This window comes from Panthera onca, chromosome X, assembly GCF_046562875.1.
Source record: "Panthera onca isolate mPanOnc1 chromosome X, mPanOnc1 haplotype 2, whole genome shotgun sequence".
NCBI lineage: Eukaryota > Metazoa > Chordata > Mammalia > Carnivora > Felidae > Panthera > Panthera onca.
The window spans coordinates 125,537,229-125,558,415 of NC_138357.1; the positions used below are offsets into that span (position 1 = coordinate 125,537,229).

The window sequence follows — 21,187 nt, forward strand, 5'->3', positions numbered from 1 at the left end:
CTCCACAGAGCCTTTTTTTTCTCTTCACCGCTATCCACTGATGTGTAAGCTGTCTTCATTCCACAGCCCAAGAGAACACATGACAAAAAATGGGAGCAGGATTGCACGGACTCCGATTTCCATTAAAGCATACAGACATCAAGTGCTTCCTTCTAGACAGTAGCTTTTGCCCTCGATCAACTTGAGCCGACAAGGCCACAGGAGTTCATGAAAGATTTGGAGGGTGGGCTCTATGGAAAGGCTGAGAAAGGAAAGACATAGATAAATCTGAGTTTCCAATGTTGCAATGGGAATCCCTTGCGATCAGTCAAAAATAATGTGACTTGGAAAAGTGAGTGCTGTCAGGTGGACCATGTCAACAGCATTGACTGTGCACTAGCTGTGCACCATGTACAGCACCTCTGCAGGTGTATAAACGACGGTGACACAGACAAAGATGAGTTGAGAGCAGAGCCAGGACCTTGCGATGGCACAGGCACCTACCAATGGCGTGGGCACCTTGCATGGCATGGGCCCCCATGATGCTGTGGGCACCTTGGATGGCGCAGGCACTTCGTGAGTGTCTGGACACCTTGGACGGCATGGCTCCTGTCATGGAGCAGGCACCTTGCATGGCATGGGTCCCCTGTGATGGCGTGGGCCCCTTGGATGGTGTGGACACCTTGGATGGCGCAGACACCTTGGACGGCATGGGCCCCCTGTGACGGTGTGGGCACCTTGGATGGCATGGGACCCCTGTGATGGCATGGGTATCTTGGATGGTGTGGACACCTTGGATGGCACAGACACCTTGGGTGGTGTGGACCCCCTGTGACGGTGTGGGCACCTTGGATGGCATGGGCCCCCTCTGATGGCATGGGGACCTTGGATGGCGCAGACACCATGGCAGGTATGTTACAGACATTATCCCCACATCAAAGCGCCTTGGCGGTTGTCCTCATTATGAACACCTCATTTCCCTCTCAAAAATGGTCCATGTGCAAATGAGAGACAGGACAGTCCCACATCTAATCCTCACAATGGAGGCCTGGCCATCATCCACCTTCCATAAAGGAGAAAGACAGGTTCTAAGAGGTTGAGGTGCTTGATGAGGGTCACACCGCTAATCAGTGCAGAAGCCACACCTACAGGATAAAATTGGCCCAGCTTGGGGGGGGGGGGTCTGCATTCAGCCACAGTAGATGACTCTCCCCCCACCCCCTCATTGGTCTACAGAGAGTAAGATCAGAGAATGTCTCATTTGGATGGCGAAATGACCCAGGAAGATTCTCTGAGGACTTCCCATTCTCATGGGCTCATCTCCAAACACGTCCACCAGTGATACATCTGCAGGAGGTGCAGGTTGCAGGTCTGGCGTGAGTGTCCACAGCAGAGATTGCAATGGAGAACTTGCAGTAAAATTACAGAGAAAACGCACAGGCCGCAGGAGACCACCCCCCAAATTCCATGGGAGGCTGCCTACGTTATTTTTTTTTATGGGCTCCTCAGGGATGTGAAATGCCGAAAGAACGTTTTTGAAAGAATAAAATTACTCTCTGAGGAAACCCCATGCATGGATACAAAATGCTTATTGTCACGTTCAGCAGAATTTCCCCTGAAGGGGTTCAGAACAAGCCTCCCCCAGATGCACCGCTTTGGCAGGTGCATTGTTCTGAGCTGAAGGCAATGAGAGGCCAGAAGACTCAGAAAGACCTGCTTACCTCCTCCTTAGCTGCCTTGGAGAATTTAGGCAGAAGGGCTGGTCTGGTCTGGGAACACAGCTCTCACCACAGAGAATGACAGAGTCTGGGTGAGTGTGGAAGGCTGGGGGAGGGAGAGCTGGGCAGGGGGTCAGCCTGTCTGTTCAGTTTCATCTCGGTGCCCTACGGGCTCTGCGTGTGTTCACCAAACACCTGCTCTTCCCGTCTTCCCAGGAATTCCCTTCCTCCCGTTTGAAGCCCCAGGCCCCGACCCCCTTCTCCTTAGTCTAGGACAGCACAGACGCTTCAGCTGCCTGACTCTCTTGGAGCCCCTCACGTCCCTGTACGTATGAAATTAAATTTTTCTCCTGTTAATCTGTCTTATGCCAACTTCATTAATAGACCAGCCAAAAGAACCTAGCAAGGGAAGAAGGGAAAGTGTTTCTGCGCCTGCACTCCCCCACAGGAAATGGACAAAAACAAGTGCCTGTCTGGAATTAAAATTAAAAACTTAATAAAATTTTTAAAAAGAAAAAAAAAAACTCAAGGGCTTGCTAAAAGATATGGAATATTCCAGAATTCAGTTCCCATCTCCTGGTGATCTTGTAGAATTGCATGTGAGCCCAGAATGTTGGTTCAGCCACCTTAACGTGCCAGCTTGTCTTTTATAAGAGTCTCCTCGGATTTATCCTAGATATGGAGGTCTCTGCCATGGGCCATCCCCTGAACTCTAAAAGACCAATATGGAAGACACTTAATGAGACATCCAAGCCGGAGTTCAGTCTGGCTGCCCAGGGCTACCAGCCCATTCCAGTGTCTGAATGCCCACCTCTGAAGCCAAGACCCGAACAGCATCCTGTGTCCTGTGGTCAGTTCTGGGTTTCAGTGATGGGATCCTATTTCCACACCTAACACAAAGGGGCTGGACACCAAGCAGTGACCTTCCCACACTCAGTTCTGCATGTGGCCCTCTCCATTCTCATCCACAGTATCTTCTGTGATGTGGGGTTACAGACAAGTCCTTAACACCGTAAGGTCCAAAAGAACCCATGCAGTCCTCCAACAAAAGTAGGTAACAATCTCTAGAGCAGACACGCTGGGATGGGATGGGGGAAGCAAAAATCCCAATGGGATGCACAAGAAAGTAAGCGGCTGGCCCGGGAGGGTGGCTCTGCACAGTTCCTTCCCTGCCGTCAAAGACATGTAATCTTTACATGTAAAAAGGAAACCACAGCAAACCTGTAGGTTGATTAAAACCACGTTAGACTGCAGCATTTCCAACAGCAAGGAAGAGTGTGGATATTTAAATAGAAAGCATTACATTTAATGCCGATTTCAGTTGTATCCTGCAAATTCATTAAAGCACAGTACTTGTTAGCAAGAAGACCGTTCGGTGCAATTCCTCATTGTTTGCATCAAAAGGGAAGAAGTGTGGTTTATGTGTACGTAAGCAAGTATTCTGGTGATCTCCAAGGGATTATCTTCAGGATCACTGGATGAGTTATCTATGTAAAACAACACACTCCCGGGGCAGGAAGGCACAAAAACCACATGCCCTTCTCGGTTCAAATTTTCCACCGAGCCAGATATTATGTGAGCCCACCTGTATCACAGCCCCTACTGCTTTTCTTATGGAGTACCGAATGGTTCTGATGGGTCCGAGGATAGGCAGAGAGACAAAGGAACACACAGACAGCTCTCTGGCTGCTGGATGTACACGGGGGCGGCCCCAGTACGAATGGGAGGGAGAAGGACATGGCAGACGTTTGGATTCAAACCCAGTCTGGCTTTTAGCCTTGGAGACCATGCCTTCGACCCCTTCAGTGCCTTCGATGAAAAAACAAGAACGAACAAGCCAGTATGAAGTGGGTGTAAGAGGAGTCTAGCCTTCTCCCTGACCCCCTCTGCCTCGAGCAGACAACTGGGTGCCTACTGGGGATCTCACCAAATGAGGGGCCGCTCAGGAAGCTGGAGCATGCCACAAATAGACCCACGCTATGGACATCAGAAAGAGTGGTTAGAAAGAGAAGGAGGACAACCTTCTATGGAGGGAGGAGTTTCAACGGACAGAAGCTAGAAAACTGTGGGCAGGACAGGAGGAATTCTCAGATGGCCAGCAATACCCCTGCCCCCCAGCTGTACACGCTCTGTGTAACCCCCTTCCCTTGAGGGGCAGACAGGACCTGTAAATGTGATGGATGGCATTCCTGTATTAGGAGACTAGTCTGTTGACTCTGAATTCATCCAAAAGGGATATCATCTTGGGTGGGCCTGACGCGATTAGGTGATCCCTTGAAAGATATGGTTTCAGATGGCCTCGAAGAAGCAATAAAGAACTATGACATGAACTGCCTACAGGGGCCACGTGCCCCGAATCACAGGTGACCTCTAGGAGCCAAAAGTGGGCCAGGACCTACAGCCCACAAGGAAATTGGGGCCTGAGACCCCAATTGCAAGGAAGGGAATTCTGCCAATACCCATTGCATCTGGACAAGGATCCCGATCCTCAGATGACGTGCTGACTTCCCTGAGCACAGGAACAATCTATTCCTGGGCTGGACTCATGACCCACACAGACTGGGGCATAATATATGGGTATTGTTTGCAGCCACTGTTTGTTATGGAAGAAAAGAAAACACATACGATGGGTACAAATGTTTGTATCCTATCTCCAAATATTTACAGATATTCGACTTATGGTGGTGTTATGTCCCAATGAACCCATCATAAGTTGAAAATATCAGAAAGTCAAAAATGCATTTAATACATCTAACCTACAGAACATCACAGCTTAGCCGAGCCTACCGTAAATGTGCTCACACACGTGCATTAGCCTGACATTGGGCACAATCATCTCACAGAGGCCTTTTTTATAATAAAGCATTGACTACCTCACGCCATCTACTGAATACGGCAAGTGACAAGCAGGTGCTTGTATGGGGACGGAATGGGTGTCAGGGTGCTGGTTCTTGGCTCCCGTGATGCTGGGGCTGACTGGGAGCTGCCCCTGGCCAGCTTCACGAGAGAGGACAGCATTGCATGTCCCTAGTCCAGGAAACGATCCAAATGCACAATGCCAAGTACAGTTTGTACTGAACACAGACTGCTTTAGCACCATAGTCAAATCAGAAGTGGAAAGATCCTAAGTCGAACCACCATAAGTAGGGGACCATTTCTCTGTATGGAACCGCGGTTCTATGCCATCCACCATGATTAGCACATCCCTGGGCATCCGATAAAGGCCCAGGAGACACTGTCTGGATGGACCGACCTCAGAGCAGAAAGAACACAGGAAAGGTGTGGTGGGCTGGGAAAAAAAAAAAAAAAGACCCCCAAGGATGTCCACGTCCTAATCCTCAGAACTTGTGACTATCTTACTTTAAGAAACAAAAGAGGGGGACTTTGCAGGTGTGTTTAGGTTAAGGACCCTGAGAATGGGAGAGGATCCTGGCTTACCCAGGTGGGCCCCATGTCAACACAAACGTTCTTATAAAAGGCAGATGATGGGGCAACAGGGTGGCACAGTTGGTTAAGCGTCTGGCTCTTGATTTTGGCTCAAATCAGGATTTCATGGTTCATGAGACTGAGTCCTGAGCTGGGCTCTGCGCTGACAGTGTGGAGCCTGCTTGAGGTTCCCTCTCATTCTCTCTCTGCTCCTCTCCTGCTCGTCCTCTCTCTGTTTCTCAAAATAAACACTTAAACCACCAGGTTTGCAGTAATTTCTTACAGAAGCCCTAGAAAGTTAATACAGAAAAGAAGGGGAGAATATAAGGAAGGAGGGAGGCAGGGAGGAAATGAAGAAAAGAAGAAAGGAAGTTAGGGAGGGGGAAGGAGGGCAGGAGGTGAAGATTGCAATTATCTTCACTGCTCAGGAATTTCCAGGGCTAGAAGTATAGGAAATATGTCTGTTGAAAACAACAGTCCTAGGTTGCCTGGGTGGCTCAGTCGGTTAAGCATCTGACTCCTGATTTCGGCTCAGGTCATGATCCCACAGTTCGTGAGTTTGAGTCCCACATCAGGCTCTGTGCTGATGGTGTGGAGTTTGGGATTCTCTGTCTCCCAATCTCTCTGCCCCCCCCCCCCACTCTCTTTCTCTCTGTAAACAAACAAACAAACAAACAAACAAACAAACAACAAACTTAAAAAAACTAAAAATCAACAGTCCTTTACCACCGGTCAGCCTGAACATATGGTACAAGACACCTTTCTGCACTCCTGCTTTGTATCTGTCTCTGAATCTATAGTTACTTCAAAGTAAAATTTAAAAAAAAAGGAAACCATACAACAGAACAAAGAGTAAGTTATGATTTCTGTATATCATCCCTAAGAAATTCTGGAAGGACACACACACACACACACAAATTACAGTGCTTAGTACCAGTGATGGGATTAGGGTGTTTTTTCCCAATGCTTCCCTGATTTTAGATTTTTTTAAATATTAAACAAGTCTTGCTTTTATGACTACAAAGAAAACAAAGAGAAACACTTAAAATACAAACGGATGAGGAATGAGGGAAACTCATGACATCATGGAGAGAAAAGGCTTAACACCCCCATGTTGTTCATGCCTATTTACACTGTATTCTAAGTTTGGCCCTCCCATCACCACCCATGAAGCAAGTATCTGGCGTTATAGTCATAACAGGAGTGGGCACTTCAAGCTCTGGGTTGGTTCCAACACCATCCAGCTTCCTGTTGTTCTATCAACTTCGAGAGGCCAGGAGACCATTCCCTTTGTGCCCCCCCTACAATCCACTCCACTCCTGGGATGGGGTTGAAGTTAGAAAATATTTCTCATGGGGCGCCTGGGTGGCTCGGTCGGTTAAGCGTCCGACTTTGGCTCAGGTCATGATCTCACGGTCCGTGAGTTCGAGCCCCCCGCGTCAGGCTCTGTGCTGACAGCTCAGAGCCTAGAGTCTATTTCAGATTCTGTGTCTCCCTCTCTTTCTACTCCTCCCCTGTTCATGCTCTGTCTCTCTCTGTCTCAAAAATAAATTTAAAAAAGTTAAAAAAAAAAAAAAGAAGAAAATACTTGTCATGCATTGATTTGTGCAAAGCTCATGATGTTTAACAGCTATGTGCAACCTTGGACCTGCCCCAAGTTATCACATAAGTTATTCTTTCCAGCAAGTTAGAGAATAATTCTTCAGTTATGTGCAAGTTCACTTCTATAGACTGATCCTTCTTTCGTTAAAGCTCCAATTTGGAATAAAATGTTGAAATAGTCTGAGTTCTAAATATCCCTGTCAAACACTACGTCTGTGGTATAGGGTGAAATCTTCAAATAGGGTTTGGTGTTTTCACCTCTATTTCAGAAGGCCTTTTTCTGACATCATTCAAATTAATTTTTTAATTATCGTTTTTTAAATTTTAGATGGGGGAAGGGGCAAAGAAAGAGAGACAGAGAATCTCAAACAGGCTCCCTTCTGTCAGCATAGAGCCCAATGTGGGGCTCGAACTCACAACCCTGGGACCACAACCTGAGCCAAAATCAAGAGCCGGATGTTCAACCAACCGAGCCACCCAGACGCCCCTCTGACGTCATTTAAAAAAATTAACACACTTAAAATTATTATTTGTGAATTCAAGCAATAGCAAAGCTATAAATTCAGTCCTTCCTCTGCGTGAAAGTTTACAGAGAGAATCTGACTCAATTGTTGAAGATAATCAGTATTGTGCACCCCTCCCCTTGTCAGTACAGCCTTGCTCCTTGTGCTGTGCACACATCATGCAAACGTTTGAACACACTGTGGATACAACGCACGTGTGCTAAGGGGAGATGAGCACAGTGTGTTAGCTGTTGTCTTCTTGATACAAATGTGGAGTCCTGAGTGATGCAGAAAAATCAGTCAGCACCTCTTAAAAATGTGTTTCCCTTACAAGAGAGAACAGGTGTCATTTTTAAGAAAATTCGTAAGCTCTCAAAATGGATGACAGGAAGAGAGTATCAATTTGCTTGCCAAAGCGAAGCGAATAAATGATTTTCCCTGATAACCACTGGGTCTGTGTGATCTATCAGATAATCAGTAAATTCACCACCCAATTTTTCAGCGAAACTTTGGTTAGCTCTTCCTTCAACTTAGGATGTAGATTTTATTCAACACAGGGGCACCAATGCCTTTTAGTCAATGCTCTGGATTATGTTATTACTGTCACTAATTATCATTGTGATGGAAAGGAAAAGCTTTAATTATTGATAAATGGGACAAGATCTTTTTACGAAACTATTAGGATCAGGCAGTGGAAACGACCATTCGTATAGGTCAAAAATAACTTTCGGCAGTGTCCTATGGTGCAACATACACCACAGACAAAAATTAGTAAACGTCAACTCTGGAGCCAGAGTAAACTGGTTACCGCGTCAGCAATAAAACATCTCCTGTGTGGTTCTCAGGAAATTTCCTAACCGTTCTGGGTCTCAACTTCCTCACTGTCCAAGAGGGATACGGATATTGCTATTCTACAGACAGGATGATAGCAAATGAGAATTTTAAGCCTAAAACTTAAAAGGTTTTAAATTTAATTTTAAACATTAAGTTTTTAAAAATGCAGATGCACCGTAATCAGTGGCTTCTAAATACCACTTAAAAATCCAAAAAGGAAATGTTAATCGTCTACTAACCCAGTTGGACATAAGCAGTCGGAAAGGAGAGACTGGTTTTGGAGAGTGGCAAGCAGACATGGGAAGGATCGCTAAGAAAGGAACCAGGAGAGAGTGAAAACAGGGTGTGCACAGAGGGGCACGCCATCCTGAAATGAGGTCCACACGGCCAGGGGCCTCTCCTGAGGGTCCCGACTGTCTGCAAGACAGGACTCCTCTCTGCAGAAAGCGGACGTTCCCAGATAACAGCTGCAGGTCACAGACGGAAAGGCCAGCTATCTGACAGGCGAGACCCAGAGTGAGTGTTCCCATTGGCACAATTTGCACAGCTTCCACTCAGCTTTGCAGAACCTCCCTCTTCGCTATAAACAGGAGCAAAGGACCAGAATCCATTTGAAAGGAGTCCTTACCATGAAGGTCAGAAACAAAACCACCCAAACCAAAATCTTTCAATCATCCAGCAATCAATCAGTAGATAAACAAAAGGTGCTTTGGAAAAAGTACATTTAGAGAAGAAAACAGAAGTTTTGGAAAGGTAGCACCTGATCGATGATGAAATAATTCAGCTGGGTACAAGAATTGTAGAGCATCTCAAAGGAAAGTGGAATAAAGAGCAAGGTGGCTGAGAACAGCAGAGAAAATATGAAACAAGAATGTCATAAGCAGGCATCGAAGCAGAGGAAAAAAGAAAGAAAAAACATGCAGGGGCGGTGTGTGTAAATTCCAAAACAGTAACACAAGACAGTTTCAGAAGTCAGGGATGTGAATGTCCATACTGAACAGAAGACAGTGTGTCCAGAGCCGTGACTGAAAACAGACCCGGGGGAAAAGCCCAGGATCACTGAATCCTAGGGCACTGAGGGCAGAGGAAAGACCGTAAGTGCATGCGGAGGGGGGGGCCGGGTTACATCAAAAACATAAGATGCAGCGTGGCTTTGCTGTTCCAACAGCCACACTGAATAAGACAAAATCCCCAAACTCGCAGAATCCAAAGGCAAAACAATTTGCCACCTGGAGCTCCACGGCAGCCTCCAGGTGTGGGGGCCCAGGAACAGAGCCCGTGCACACGTCCTGCGCCAAGTGTTTGCAACTTGAGATCCGCTATTTGGTCTAGGGAGAGAGCATTCACGCCCAATTGCCTGCATTTGTGGTTGTTACGCTCTCTTCACTGGCATCCCCAAAAGAGAGTGGATACGAGTGTCACAGTTATCTTGGGGGAACAAGTCAAACATGATTAATAATAATTGCAATAATTAAATCCCCATCTCTTCCCTTTTTTACCGTGAAATGTGGATGTTGGCGCTTAGGCAGCAAAAACCATTCTTTACTTCTCATGTAATTCAACTGAATGGGCGCTATGTCTCTGAGCACAAAATTTACCCTTCTTCACTAGGCTGCAGGGTAACGTACTTCCTCAAGACTCTGTCTTATGAGACCAAACAGCATTCATGTGATTTTTCTAGCCCCATTTATTTCTTTTTCCTGTTTCCATGAGGACTGGGCACCCGGCAAGTCTAAGCCCACTCCCGTTACCTACAAAAACAGGCTCCAGACACGGTCTGGGAGAAGAATCTAGGGTGGAAAAGAGTGTGTGTGGCCACAAAGTAGCTCAAAGGAAATAGGTCATTATTACCCATCATGTCAGAATGGAGAAGGATGTGATAAGGAATTGGCTGAGAAAAAAGCGGGTTGTAAGACAGGAGGGAACAGAGTAACAATCATCACCCTAACTGAAAAATGTCACATGACAAACAAGAAATCAACTATAAGTTAATAGAAACACGAAAAGCATCTAATCTCATCAGGAATCAAAAATTAAAATTAACAGGCAAGGAAAATGCTCCTTTTGATCTACCAATTTGGCAAATATTGGGACGTGATGACACTGTGCCTTGACAACAGGAAGCGTAATGGGGACCCTTGCTCACTGGTTGCGGAAATGCAGACTCAGACAGACTTTCGGGAACATATCTGACAATGGAGATCAAGCATCTCAATGGCGTCACATTCTTTGAATCAGCACTTCTGTTTCTACAAATTTCTCTTATGAAAATACTGAGGGAGGCACGCATGCCATTCAAGAACACATTCCTATCAACCTCAGAAATGTGTGAAGGTACAAGCATGGGGGGAAGACAAATAAGTGACACAATAAAACATTACGCAGCCCTTAAAATTCTTGAGTTTTGAAGAATATCTTGTCACGAAAGAAAACTTTACAGTGTAACATTAGGGTGGAAAAGGCAGAGCTTGACATTAAACAAAGGCAGCATGATCACAAATTTTTTAAAAATGTTTATTTATTAATGTTGAGAGAGAGTGTGCACGAGCAGGAGAGGGGCAGAGAGAGACAGAGTGGGAGAGAGAGAATCTTAAGCAGGCTCCATGCTGTCAGTACAGAGTCTGGTGTTGGGCTCAAACTCACCAACTGTGAGATCGTGACCTGAACCGAAATCAAGAGTCAGACACTCAACTGACTGAGCCACCCAGGCGCCCCATGGCAGCATGATCACAATTAAAAAAACAAAACAAACAACTATTCATATTACTACATGGATACGTATGGTTTATGCATGTATTTACTTGTAGAGAAAAATGATAAAACTTCATTTATAATCAGTTTTGAGTGAGTGGGACCAAGCAGGGGTTTTTAGATAATTTTTAAATGTATTCTTGTGTTTATCAAAGCGTTCTACTTATTTTTATAATCAGAAAAAAAAAAAAGTCCACAGAGTGCAACTCAATCATACTGGCTTTGTGCCGATGGATATAATGTCACAAGTAAATTTATAAAACGCCTCAAATATGATAATTTGCACTAATGGGAGTAAAAAGACAATGAATCTATGCTTCCAGTAAGCCTGAAGAGACCCTAATTGAGACAACCTCAATGTGATGAGCTCTGATTTTTAAATCATGACGTTCTAAGGCTGTGCAGCTGGCCCTTGTCAGGCAAGATTCTCTTTTTAGAGAAATCTTTTTAAGTGCTTATTCTTTCCACACAAGCACATGGTAAATGCTTAATACACACTCACTGCAGAGAATTGAATTAACACAGATTTCGCATCTCTGGAGTTTTTCCCTTGTGGAAGAAAGTTCTGCTTGCAACAGCACCGCGTCTGAAATGCTGAAGGTCTAAAACCACAGGTCTAATATGCTTGTATCTGGCATAGCTTTGCAACCTTCGCCTGTCTTTGTCACCATCTTTTGGGTATGTGTTGCTGGGAAGAAAGAAAACCACCGCCAAAGTGTCTAATGATGAGAGAGAGAGAGAGAGAGAGAGAGAGAGAGAGAGAGAGAGAGAAAAGGCACAGTGACTGTTTCATATTGAAGACACTGTGAGTTTGAAACCTGTGAAGCAACAGTCAGGACTCCACAGAACACCACAAGCCCGGAGCCTGGAGGCCTCACGTTCAGTCTCCAAACTCTTGTCTGCTCTCTTATCATGGCTGGTTCCATGGCCCCGCAGCCCATATGGCAGGATGAATAGCATCCACGTCAGTGTCCCAAGATAAGTGCACCAAACCTCCAGGACAGCTCCCTTAAGCTGGGGGGACCCCCACACCCCCGCAAACCACAAGGACCAGCAACTCGTGGGTAGATCACTACCGAGAAAAACGCATCCTCCCGCAGCACATCCAGAATGGACACAAGGATGGAATGTGACATCCATCCTTCCCAGGACGTGAAGAGGCTGGTGCCTTCAGTCTGCAGCTATAAACAATGACTCAGTGAACCTTAACTCTGCCCGAAAATGTCTCCGTATGTGTGTATGAGAGAGAGAAAGAGAGAGAGAGAGAGAGGCTAAGTAGAAGACAAAACAGGTTTGGGTTTCTATGTTCAGAACATTCTTAAATTAGGAGTATCTTTGTTGTTGACTCAGAGCACTTCACCGCAAATGCGTCCCTTCTAGAACATTCTGAACACGGAAACCACAAAGGAGCGGCAGCAGAAATGGGGGTGCTAGGGGGAAAAGGAGCAAAGTGGTTGAGATGATGGAAGGCTAAGAGGTGCGGAGCTGCAGGTGTGTGCAGGTAACGGGCTGCAGACTCTTCTAGAACTTTTGTTCTTGGCGTGGGTCCATGGAAGCTCACACTACCAGACTCGGCACCAGGGAAATGCGCTCGCCAGGATGCTATGGATCCATTCTCGTTCTTGGAGAGTCATTGCCATCATTACGTAAAAACAAACAAACAAACAAAAACAAGTTTACCCCCCTTCCTCTCTCTCCCCATCTTTTCCCACCATTTTCCATGTTGGACCCAACAAACATCCAGAGACAGGAGGAGAAAGAAGGGAAGTCTGTTAATAACAGCAGTGAGACATGGATGGCCGACACGTTGCTTTTCTATACCACACATGCCATAAGATAACTCAAGATTTGAGAGTCTAGACTCACTGCATACAACTTGGACATTTCCTGCAAGTCTGGCAAAAAATTCTCTTGAGGGAGTTACCTCACGGCTCCTTCATGCTTTCCAATGTTATGAAAGAACGCTGATGAGAAAAAAACTGTTACTGAAATAATATTTTCAAATTAGTAACAAGAAAACAAGCCCTTGGAGACTAATCCACAGTTTTTGACCCTCCTAATGAAGATGACCCAGAATAATATTTGAAAGATCATTAGTATTCAAAAAAAAAAAAAAAAAAAAAGAAAGAAAAAAGAAAATTGAAGTTCACAAAGTTCTCTGATACTTGAAATGTGAACTCCATCTGAACAGGAAATCAAAATTGCTTTTAGTTATCGCTATGATGTTCAGCATTATTAAACATGCTTAACACACTTATCTTTACACTTGGATGGTAAGGTCATAAGCTAAGGACCTTAGGAGGAAATTTTCCATTTCTAGTAAAGCCAAATGTCCTTCCGAGGCAAATTTATTCTGCAGATGAGGTTTCCTACCCTCAGAATAACTAGTTTGACGCCTGTCTTACAAAACAAAGAACATAACTAATCAAGGAGATGACATCTGACCCACTCTTGGGAGTATACATTAACCATGCACCTGATCAAACCCTACCCTGAACATTAGATATTGAAATAAATAAACGTGACAGACAACTAAACCCAACCGGCTCCCCATTCATCCAGTACGAAACGTTACATAATTAAACACATTCAGCAAATCCCCCCAGAGTCTGGAAACAGACTGCAAAAATCTAAGGACTCCCACAGACTGACGTGTGGTTATAAAAAGGTAGAATTCAAAGACAGAATGCACATGTGAAGTTACAAAAGACAGATATTAGGAAACCATGATATTCGAGGGCAAATTTCCATTCTGCTGTCATATTCCGAGTTTATCTTGTTTTAATTTATTAATGTTTATTCATCTTTCAGAGAGAGCACAAGCAGAGAAGGGGCAGAGAGAGGGGGACAGAGGATCATGAGAAGGCTCTGTGCTGACAGCAGTAAGCCTGATGTGGGGCCCCAACTCAGGAACCATGAGACCATGATCTGATCCACAGTGAGACGTTCAACCAACTGAGCCATCCAGGCACCACTCAGAGTTGATTTTACTAAACCAATGGATATAAAGTCATATAGGAGTACAGTACAGATTTAATGAAAAGATCTCAAGTGAAACAGTATAGGTAGAAATAGTATTACACAGACCGCTCGTCATCGACCGATTATTGTTTTAAAATTAGAGGGCTGTGCCTCTCCATTATAAAATCAATCTAATTATAAGCACTTTATTACTGTCTTTCAACATTTTATACGGACAGATGACAAAGAATGTGAAATTGAGGTATGGATTACTTCCTGACTTCAAATAATATCGTATTTCATACTTGAAACTGTATTGTAGTCGACTTTCTACGGAAGTCACTCCGAAAGTGGAGAGTTTAACAGCTTTTTATTATTTTTTTAGTGTTTATTTATTTTTGAGAGAGAGAGAGTGAGCACGCACACGTGGGGCAGGGACAGAGAGAAAGGGAGACACAGAATCCAAAGCAGGCTCCAGGCTCTGAGCTGTGAGCACAGAACCCAACAGGGGGCTTGAACCCACAAACCATGAGATCATGGTCTGAGCCAAAGTCCAGCATTTAACCAACTGACCACCCAAGCGCCCCAGGAACTTTTCAAAGGCAAAGAAGACCATCACAACAGAACACCCCACATGCAGTGTAGATGAAGTGACTGCCACACTTCCTCACTGTCGTCAGCTACACAATGAAAGCACATGGGGTGCAACATGGCAGAAAATTCAGGGACCTTAATTTAAAATTTTGCCTCAAGAAAAAAAGCTACATGCTTCCTCCAGGAGTGATATGCGTTCACTCCTCTAAGGGATCCTGCCTAGGTTCGTTGGAGATCATCTTTAACAGGTGTTAGCCTCTGTCATATTTGGCAAAGAGGAAGCTTGAACCGCCCCAGACCCAGTTAAAGACTCTTTTCTCCATTGGGGTAAGTTAGAGGCCAAACTGTATCGGAAAGGTGATGATTTTTTTTTTTTTTTGTTTTGTTTTTTTTGCAAGTAACCTTATTTGACTGAAATCCAAGGAACATAATTTAAAATGGATATGACATCAGAACTATCTTTTTTTTTTTCTTTTTTAAAAAAGTTTATGTATTTGAGAGGGAGAGAGAGAGAGAGTGAGCTGGTGAGGGGCGGAGAGAGAGGGAGAGAGAGAATCCCGAGCAGGCTCCACACTGTCAGCACAGAGCCCAACGTGGGGTTGAACCCACAAACCGTGAGATGATGACCTGAGCTAAAATCAAGAGTCAGATGCTCGACCACCTGAGCCACCCAGTCATCCCAGAACCATCTTTTTTCACTCATGTCTTCAACAAGTAGTTATTTCCTAAACAGCAACAAGGCAGCCTGCAGCATCAACAACACGGCAGGGAGCATCGTGGGTTTCCTGCCCTCGGAGACCCTGCGATGTGTCTGCGGAGACAGACGTGACTCAAAGCATCGAGACCGTGCCATTGATCCCATCCGAGAGGGACTACTGCTCCACATGGGGCACGAGTGTCTGGAGCGGGGAGGGGGGACGTCACGTAGCTAGAGGGCCACCGCCAGAAGTTTGCCGGTCGGGGGGCGGGGTTGACCTTAGGAGGAAGAAACAAGCGCCTGACTCGAGAGCACTTTATAATGCAACGTGTCTGCAGGGCGCAGAGAGAGCAAGCGGGTGGAAGGGGCAGATCCCTGGGGAAGGCAAGGTCGGTAGGAGTCCCATCATGGACACCCTCCCTCCCAGCCCTGTTTCCAGAACCCTGTCTGCCCTGAGCCACTGGAGAGCTCCAACAGGGTCAGAGGCAGCATCACGTCTAGGTGTTGAGAAGGCACTTCTGACTGTTGATGGTGCACACAGACCATCAGGAGGCCGGCGTGATACACACGTGAGAGGGGGGATGGCTCGGCCCGACGTGTGGATGGACAGACAAGGGTCACCTCAGAAGCAATGCACAGAGATTGCTGATCTATTAGCATGAGAAGATTCTGCGTCTAAATGTCACATCCTCCAAACTAATGCATGTGGCCCTGGTGTTGTGCTCACTCCCCGTGGCCAGACAGTAATTCTAATGGAACTGTGCCTAAGACACAGCTGAGGCCACGGATGGACCCATCTCGTCTTTTATTTTAAGTGTATTTATGTATTTTGAGGTGGGGGGGGGGGTAGAGGGGGAGCCGCAGAGAGAGGGGGGACCGAGGATCTGAAGCAGGTTCTGTGCTGACAGCAGATAGCCCGATGTGGGGTTCGAACTCACGAACCACGAGATCATGACCTACACCGAAGTCTGATGCGTAACCGACCAAGCCACCCAGGAGGCCACCGGAGGAGCCACCCGAGACCCATGTCGTATTTATGTAAATTATCACACATTTCTCGGCATCAGAGGTCCTCGGTTATAACACAGCACAGGAAGAGAAATCAGCAGTTTCCACTGTTGTGAGTCAAAGCATCTTCTGTCTATAAGAAAGGCCAACACATGTGGGGGCGCCTGGGTGGCTCAGTCAGTCGACTGTGCGACTTCGGCTCAGGTCGTGATCTCACAGTTTGTGGGTTCCAGCCCTGTGTGGGGCTGTGTGCTGAGTGCTCAGAGCCTGGAGCCTGCTTCGGATTCTGTGTCTCCCTCTCTCTCTGCTCACGCTCTCTCTGTCTCTCAAAAATAAATGAACATTAAACAAAACCAGTCCAACATATGTGAAAGTCAGTGTTGCTTTGCAGGAAGTGAGTAGAATCAAGTTGGACCACTCCCCCAGGCTTGGAGAAGGTTCTGGGTCACAGCCTGAGGAGCCCTTACAGTTCCAACGGGAACGGTGTGCCCAGCACTGCATATGGGGTCTCATGTTTGACGTGTTTTCACTAGAATGGATGTAATGATTGCAAATTGAGTATTTGGCTGGAGACTGTCTGTAGATGTGTTCTAAAACTGGAGTGTTTTATTCCTCGGGTATTATGACATGTGCTTTTTAAAAATGTACGATAAAGTTTTGGCTCTAAATTCTGAAGCCAGACTGTGCTTACCAACAAGGAGCTGGATGGGCTCTGACCGTCCTGCTCTGGCGAAAGATGTACAGACCCTCAGCACCTGCCTAAACTCTGCCTCGGCAGACCATGCACCCACAAAGGCAGAACTGGAGGTATAAAGCGGACCAGTACGCATACACATCCTGAGCCAACTTCTGGGACAGAATGCAGTAGTGATCAAGCTCCATGTGGATCCTGTCTGGGAAAAGGGGCGGGGCCCAGGAAGTTTGCAAGGTGGCACAAGAATTACCAAAGAGGGGCGCCTGGGGACTCAGTCTGGTGAGCATCCAACTTCAGCTCAGGTCATGATCTTGAGGTCCATGAGTTCGAGCCCCATGTTGGGCTCCATGCTGACAGCTCAGAGCCTGGAGCCTGCTACGGATTCCATGTCTCCCTGTCTCTCTGCCCCTCCCCCATTCTCACTCTGTCTCTGTGTCTCAAAAATACATAAACACTGGGGCACCTGGGTGGCAAAGTCACTTGAGCATCCGACTTCAGCTCAAGTCATGTTCTCACAGTTTGTGGGTTTGAGCCCCGCATCAGGGTTCACTCTGACAGCTCAGACCCTGCTTGAGATTCTCTCTCTCCCTCTGTCTCTTGCACTGTTTTCTTTCTCTCTCTCAAAATAAATTTTAAAAAACTTAAAAAAAAAAAAACTGGTCCTGTACAAAATTTTAAACACACCATCAGTGGAACCAAAATATCTCCAACAGGAGAAGGAAAATAAAACTTTATAACCTGTTTTCCCCCAAAGTCACTTTTGAAAACTTCCAAACTCACAGAACAGTCGAAAGCACACACACGAAGTTGAAAGCATGCACACAAATGCACGTATCCTACTTCACTTAGGTTTACTGTCTCTATTTTGCCACAGCTGCTTGCTTTCTGCCTCTGTGTACCCGTGCATGTACACACACACATACGTATGTGCACACACTTTCGTTCTACACCAGAAAATTAAGAAAGGATAAGAAATGTACTTGTATTCATCTCATGATGTTTCACAGCAAGCTGCACAGAGGATAACTCTTGACCCTCTAGAAAGTTCCACGTGGGTGTCTCAGAATAAGGACACCTCCTCCATAAACACAACACCACAAGAACAACTGTGTGGACTAACACTGAGTCAATCAACTCACCGCCCAGACAGCCCCCAAATAATTGTACCACCTGCTTCTTCTTTCCCCCCGTCTAGGACCCTCTCCACATTCAGGTACTGTCATCGTGTTTCTTCATCTTTTTATTATTTTTCTTTTTGAAAGTTTATTTATTTAGACAGAGAGCAAGTGCATGTGCTCGTGTCCATGAGTGGAGGAGAAGCAGAGAGAGACCAGAAGGGAGAGAGAATCCCACGCAGGCTCTACACTGTCAGCACAGGGCTTGACACGGGGCTCGAACGCCCGAACCGTGAGATCATGACCTGAGCCGAAATCAAGAGTCAGACGCTTCACTGACTGAGCCACCCAGGTGCCCCTCTTCATCTTCTTAAATCTGGAACTGTCCCTGACCTTTCTGTGCTTCCCATGACACTGATTATTTTGGAAGAATCCAGGTCAATTGTCCTTGACAACGGGCTACATTCTGGATTTGTCTGCTCGTTTCCTTGTGAACGGATTCCAGGTGAAAGCTTTTGGTAGGGACATTACACGGGTTATTTTCTGTTCTCGCTGCCTGCTATCAGGAGGAACGTGACACCAAAGTGCCCTGCTATCCATGATCCCTTGGTCAACGGTACAATCTCCAGATTGTTTTGTGTTCTCTTACAATGTGTCTGATAATGAACCTTCCCTCGTTCATTATCTCTGAGACACAAAACACAATCAACATAATTTTTGGGGGGTTGGGATTATCTTGACCCCAGAATGTGCTTGTTATCATGGGTGTTTGCTGCCACAAAATATCCTAAGGATTTACAATCCCCTTGAAAAATGTGTTCGTTATCATCAAAGGATTAAAAAAAATTACTATCCTAGTATATATTTAAACAGAATAAATCAAGAGATTGCTGGCAGTTCTTGTCAAGTAACAAGATGTGTCATAAAAAGGAAATTTTTTCAGTTTCATAGGCAAACTTTATTTTACTTTCAGTCAGCCTTTTTTTTGGAGGAGAAAATGGAGGAATATCTTATATAAAAGTATTTTCTTGATTATCACCAATCCACTTAGGGAGAGGGGGAAAGTTTAATATGCTGTACTCAAGAACCTTGAATTTAAATTGTGAAGTACATTAAAATACCCCATGAGGATGGCTTTATGTTGGTAAGACATAATGGATATTGTTATTAGGTATTTAGGAACAGATATTTTAGCCCCCACTGAAAGACTCCCACTTTACATCAGAACATTAAGGAAGAATAATGAATGCCATATTAGTTTATCATGAATTAATCATGAGCCTTTTCAGCTGCATACTTTTCATTAGCTTACTGAGTCTGTCAATTTTTTCTGAGCTCTTGTTGCTGGGTCCAAAGAATGTCAATGTCCCCTCTAGACTAAAATGACAAAAAAAAAAAAAAAAAAAAAGTACTCAAAGTATTTCCCTGCAAAACATTCAGTTGGTTTCTAGGGGAATAAAAATAAAACTCTACTTAGCAGGTGCTTAAGGCTTTGAAAGCTATGTCAGAACTCCGAGCCAGCTCCTGCATTAACAATAAGTTTAGAAAATAAATTATTCTTTAAAACCCCCGAAAAGTCTGTGTCTGAACTGGAGAGAAGGAACAAACGAGCCTTTTAAGGAACAAATTACAGAAATCACAATAGAAAATAACTCTGTTAAGCTGCTAAGCATTAAGCACGAATATAAGCCAAGGATTTAAGCCTCCATGGACGTTTCCTGCGGTAGGAGAATCGTCTGCTGTGCGGTTTCAATTTAATAGAGAAAAAAAAAATCCTAAAACGTCTTTCTCTTTTTGTTCTCTTTAATTCTTATTCTACCGCAGATCCCTCAGAGTAAAAGACCGCTGAACATTCCACGAAGGAAGAAGAGAAGATGAAGCTGAAATGTCTTGCTGTACCGAACAAGCAGGGATTGTCCAGTTCTGCAGTGCTGATGCTCAGGGCTGGGTCTGAGTCCGCGGGGGTGTTGTCCTATGTGCTGTCAGCAGAACCTCTGACTTCCACCCACCAGATCCCAACAGCAAAGCTCCTCCAGAGTTACGACACCAAGAATGCCTCCAGATGTGTCGGATTCCCACCCCCGGGGGCAAAACCGGTCCACTGGAGAACTGCCTGCCTGTCATCAGCAATGCAATGGTCCAAACTGGAGTTCTGGAGATCTATTCAGGGCCTACTTGTGGGGAAGTAGGTTCTACTTACATAAATGGGTTAGAGAACAGCTTAGGGCAGAAAGCCGCCACCACGGGGCGAAAGTGCCCGAGGTGAGCTAGCAAGATATTGGACTGGGATCTAAAGTAACTTGTTGTATCACCTGCAGGAAATTACTTTCCCTCTGGTGCCAATATCCTTTGATCACAAACACCACTTGCCCACCCTACCTCCCCACCCCCACCCAGACTGTTTGCTAATATCTTGTGAGCTCAATCAATCCAGAGATGAAACCCGTTTGGGGCTCTTATCTCCTCCTGGACATTAGCCTCTGTCATATTCAATTCTGCGTGCGCCCTCTTCCTGGACAAGAGAGAACTCCAGACTCATAGTCGGCAACACCTCCCACCTTGGCTGGCAGCGTCATCCCAGTATTCACCATAGCTGTACCCCCCAAAACATCATCCTTCACTCTTCAGTCACCCTAGGAACCTGTTCTTGGCACCCCCATTTTACAAGAGGAGACCTGGGCACAGAGTCCTTAATCAGCTTCCGGAGGACATGAGGCCAGCGGGTGGAGAGCTGGGATCCGAATCCCAGGGACCTCTGACCCCACGACTCAGTTCCATCTTTGGGAGCCTTCCCACACCAATGTGAACCCGTATCTTCTTGGAAAGCATCTCCGTGCAGACTTCTCTGAGCCTGCTGCTACGGGGGACAAGGATGGGCTCTGATTGCCTCCCAGTGCCTATCTTGACATCCTAATGGCAGAGTGTCATCAAGCTACACCCTCCGTGAGGTGCTCTTCCCTTCCCCCCTCCTCCTTCCCCTCCATCACGGGTATTTCTCCTATCAGTGCACACTGCCCTCTTTGGCGGTACCGCTTTTCTCCAAGAAAGCACGTGTGACCCCCGGATGCCGCCCTTTGGCAAATGTGACCTCTCGTGGGAAAAGTCCCTTCTTTTATTTTTTTTAAATTTTTTAGCGTTTATTTATTTTTGAGACAGAGACAGAGCATGAACAGGGGAGGGTCAGAGAGAGAGGGAGACACAGAATCCGAAACAGGCTCCAGGCTCTGAGCTGTCAGCACAGAGCCCGACGCGGGGCACTAACCCACGGACCGCGAGATCATGACCTGAGCCGAAGTTGGATGCTT

At 45.8% G+C, this 21,187-nt stretch overlaps 1 protein-coding gene across 1 annotated transcript in view; it reads right to left on the minus strand.

Annotated features, from left to right (window-relative positions):
* Positions 1-21,187, minus strand: part of LOC145714023 (steryl-sulfatase-like) — a 151,883-nt gene that overhangs the window by 95,388 nt on the left and 35,308 nt on the right. The window lies entirely within an intron of this gene.